The sequence below is a fragment of the Astatotilapia calliptera genome, chromosome 23 (assembly GCF_964374335.1).
Source record: "Astatotilapia calliptera chromosome 23, fAstCal68.1, whole genome shotgun sequence".
Taxonomy (NCBI): Eukaryota; Metazoa; Chordata; class Actinopteri; order Cichliformes; family Cichlidae; genus Astatotilapia; species Astatotilapia calliptera.
In genome coordinates this window covers 24,149,503-24,154,284 of record NC_137443.1, presented here as the reverse complement: position 1 = coordinate 24,154,284, position 4,782 = coordinate 24,149,503, and the positions used below count along the sequence as shown (strand labels likewise).

The 4,782-nt window shown below is 36.8% G+C and overlaps 1 long non-coding RNA gene across 1 annotated transcript; it reads right to left on the bottom strand.

Annotated features, from left to right (window-relative positions):
- Nucleotides 1-3,447: 3,447 nt before the first annotated feature.
- On the bottom strand, nucleotides 3,448-4,530 carry LOC145424433 (uncharacterized). Its single transcript, XR_013905518.1, has 2 exons — nucleotides 4,432-4,530; nucleotides 3,448-4,301 (listed from the first exon to the last, which is right to left on the bottom strand). It is a non-coding gene; the product is annotated as an uncharacterized LOC145424433 (long non-coding RNA).
- Between the last annotated feature and the right edge of the window lie 252 nt (nucleotides 4,531-4,782).

Here is a 4,782-nt window from a genome sequence, read left to right as displayed (position 1 = left end):
ACGGCAAGTCGAGCAATTACAAGCTAAAGATGACAGGGTATACTTTTAGCTTCAGATCCCATTTGAAACTGGGAGTGAAAGTTGGGAGGAGATGGCGTCAGAAAGGTCTGTTAGGTGGCACGAGTGGGAGAGAGCAGGTGTTTAACAAATGAAATGCAAATACGTGCTGGTCAACGTAGCTGGTCATCACTGTTGTCATGGTTATTGTGATTGCTGGGTACTTTTAGAAGTTGTGTTTAACAGAAGGAGAAAAAAAACACCTCTTTTCCTAAAATCTGCTGGCTAATTAATGTTTTTGGTTTTACTTTTTACTGACAACCCATCAGATGATGAGTATTTATTTTCAGGAATTTGTTCCCAGGTAAGCAGCTTTTTGCTGGTATTGTTGTGGCAGAATTACCAGCAAATCTACATGGAGAGGTGTGTTCCTGGATCTCACTGTGTGTGTGCAGTCATGTTTGTAAACCTGTCTATAGGAATGTGCTAACGTATATTTAGAATCCATGCGTACACACTTACAAAATATAATTGTGCATATGTAAAAAAAATATAAATGTGCATACAGGTATTAATTAGTGTCAGAAATTTTACACAGTTTACATTTTTCTCCACACATTTATGAATCACAGCACACCCAAATTTGAACATCTTCTTTTATAGATTTATGATCCCAATTCAAAAAAAAAATGGGAACCAGTATGAAAAGTAACTAACAAAGTTTCTGCAGTGATTTCCAAATCACTGCAGAAACTTTGTCTAGTAAGTTGTGGAGACATTCTCATCATCTACAGTACAAAATAGCATCAAAAGAGTCTGAATATCTGGAGAAATCTCTGTGTGCAAGAGACAATGCCAAAAATCTACACCTGATGCCTCCGATCTTTTGGGAATGCTTCAAAGTGGAAAACTCTTCTGTGGTTAGACAAATAAAATATGAAATTGTTTTTGGAAAACATAGCTACCGTGTCCTCAGGTCTCAAGTGGAGAGGGACCATCCAGCTTCTTATTATCTCTGAGGTCAAAAGCCTGCCTTTCTAATGGTATGACAACCTATGGAACTGGCACCTTGCACATGTGGAAAGACACCAGCAATATGGAAAGGTATTTACAGGTTTTAGGGCTCCCATGCAGATGCTGTCTTTTTTTAGGGAAGACCAGGGCTGTAAAATAACTTTGTTAGCTTGTACCACTAATGGTACAAAAGTTGCTAGCTTTGTAGCACAGACCAAAAAGTCTTATGCTTTATGCTTGTGCTACCAAAACGTAACACAAGCATAATATTCTCTCTTTTAAATATCTTGCTTCCCACAACGTAAGGATTGTCTAATTTACTCTTTTTTGCTGCTTCTGAGCAGTATTGAAAAAAATTAAAGTTGCTTCTTAATCAGCCAACTTTTACTTTCTTGTCACACATACAAGAAAGTATGTGTGACAAGAAGGTTGTGTTTTAGTTTCATCCTGATGAGCCTGGAAGGTTGTGTTTTAGTTTCATCCTGATGAGCCTGTTTTCCTTTAAAGGTTTAAAACATCACTTGAAACAGTCAAAGTACAGCTTTTAAATTCCATTAGATTCTCTGAGCGGCTACCCTACCCTAACCTATCTACCAGTGGATTGGAGATAAACATAAAAGGAATTGTGGGAATTTTTTTAGAAGTCAAGGCTAATAACACTGACATGATAACAATTTACTACCACAACACACTACATTGCTACTACTCTGTAGCATTGTGACGTACCATGGCTTCACAATAAAACTAAGTGGGTAGCAAAGCTGTTGCGCGAGCGTATGCAAGACCATTTATGGCACAGACAGTTTTTTTCATCACATATGCAATGTATATATTGCACTGTACAGCCCTGAGGAAGATGATGTTAAACTGAATACTAAGTTGTTTACAATAGCGTGGCTTCATAGTAGGAAACTCTAGTTGGTGAACTGGCTTGCCTGGTGTCCAGACCTTTCACCAGTTGAGGACATTTGGAGCATCATGAAACCAAAAATACGACCTAGAAGATCCAGGAATGTCGAGCTAGGATCCTCTACCAGAAAAGAATGGGACAAAATTCCTCTCCCAAAAGTCCATCAGCTGCTCGCCTCAGTTCCCAGATGTTCACAGACTGTTGTTAAAAGTAGAGCGGATGCTCTAGAAGACCTTTCTTTAAAACTTTCTCAGTTTACATGTTTGATATGTTTTTTTCTACTCTGAATAAAATCTGGTTTTATGAGATTAGCAAATTGTTTTCTTTTTTTATTTACATTTTACACAGTGTCCCAACTTTTTGGCGGTCTGGGTTGTAATCGCGCACATTCTGAATACATATTTACGCACTTTTTGTACACATCCACAAATCTCAGAGCATATTTAGAGAATCCTTTACACGTTTAAAAATCTAATTACACAGAGAGAGAGACAGAGATTGCAAAAAACCCACATAGCTCATCATACACATCCACAAATACAATATTTCTTTACATTAGCAGCACCGGCATCTTCATAACCAGTAATATGTATTTATTACAAATGGATAGTGAGACTCTTACACTTGTTTTAATTGTGTATTTATGTTTGCCTTCATAAAAGTCTGTATGTAAGCCTGTGTAACCAGAATGATCCTTTTCAGGAGATTCAGGAAGTCACTGCTTGCCAGTGCATTTCTAAAAATCTATAAATGACCTTAAATGACTTTTACAAGTGAAAAGGATAGACATACCCTCCAGTCATGACTTTTATTCTTTTTATTCATTTAGATATAGAAATACACAGGATTTTACACATCTTTGATTAAGGTTCAAATAAGTTTAGACCAAGCAGAAACTTATAAACCAGGTTAAAAATGAAAAAAGGGCTTCAAAAGTGAGTTAACCCCCATAGGCGCCCATGTTAATGCCTGATTTAATAGCACAAATAAATGTGTTTACCACCTGATACCAAGCCTGGTTTGGTCAATAGAACTCTCTGGGTGTTAAAAATCATATTAACCTGAATGCCACTGGTCACCACATCTAATTGCTGGACTGATCGCCCCTTTATGTTTGTGGTGTTTTTGGAGCATTTTGAATGCAGTTGTTTGGAAAGGGTTAGGGTTAGTATTTCTAGTATTTTATTCGTATGATAGCAAATATTAGCTGGTATCTGTGTCCATGCAAAGGACCGTCGATCCCCTACTTCCTTTAACTGTTTGCTTACACAGCCATCGAGCTAGACCTTCACTCTAAGAAATAAAATGTTGTATTTACTCCACCCAGTTATGTCAACCGGTTCCACACAACTGGGTTAGTGAAATATAAAATGTATGATATATTTAATTTGAACAACAAATTTTAAGTAAATCTGATAAATCTACTCACCCAAAACACGCTCTACTGAAACTATAGGATTAAATCACTTTAACAGAATTGCAACTTAGTCTATTTAAGTTTGTAAATTAAATAAATCGAATACAAGTTTATTCAGTTAACCTAACTTTAATAACACTTTGTGTAAAACTTGTTGAAGCACACTTTGAGCAATTCAAATGCTTCTAGATCTTTTTCCCCAAACAATCGTTACATATATTCAAGTGCATTTTAGGTGCAGGAAGACAAGATACAGAATGTCATGTTAAACTGAAATGATTAAAACTGGAAAGTGTTGTGATTCCAACATTTTTAACATTAACATGACTTAATTTAAACTTGATTGGGCTACAATGAAAAGCCCACAATACAGCCCTGCAAACAGCAGGTAGAAATTACTTTTGTGTCATTTTTGTCCATATTTAGAAAAATAACCTTTGCTTCAAAACTTAAACTGAAGTCCAAAGTTAGGAGCAGTCTTTTTCAGTGTAGTTGGATGTTGGTAAAGGTTCAAGAACAAAGAACGCAGAAAAGTGAAAGGCCTTGCAGAAGTTCTTGTGGCAATTCAAACTGAACAGTTTATGAAGTGCAAGGAGAAGGGTTCGAGAACCTTAAAGTTCAGTGTCCTCTATAGTTCACTGCAGGCTGTTTCACTCAAGCAGTTTGTTTTTCAGAACCTGCACCTTCATGGATAGGTTGTTCCCATCCAACTCCATCAGCACCTTCTGAAGAAATTCAAATGTGTATTTCAGGTGCTTTGGGTAGCTCAGATTTAGACTATAGATTAGTCCAAGCAGGAGGGCACAACCCTTTGCCACATCACTAAGAGCTTGCAGCACAGTGCATCCTTCTATGATGACACCAATGTCCTCAGGTGTATCTGCAGAGTTTGCTCTCATGTCTGACAACATAGACTCCCAACGTCAGCTGCTCTGTTTCTCTGCTTGCACCAAGATCCACATCCTTTAAATAAAAATTAAAAAAAGATAAGTTAATTGCGTACATATACATATGGACAAGTAAGTCCACCTTCCATTTCCAATCCCAAATTTAAAAAAGGAAAATAACTGATCGTTTTCCTTTTTTAACTTACCAAGAATTCCTTGAACAGGTCATCTGGCTTTTCATTTAAGTAGACACAGACAGCTTTCAGAATGCATTCCTGTCAAACATCAACGCTGGGATTCTGGTGGAAATAAGAACTCAATATGAGAGAAGTTTCCTATTTTGGTTCCTTTCAACCTCTTTACAAAACAAAGTCAAAAATATTAACACATAGCAGATATGTGATTAAGCAATGTTTCATAACTCACATCAGTGATGTGCAGTGAGGTTCATGATTGGTAAGGCACTGACTCCTCTGTGTCAGATTAACAAATATATGAACCCAAAAATCGAAGCTTTTCAATTTTGACATTACGTGAAAGCTTTCATTTTTGCTTTA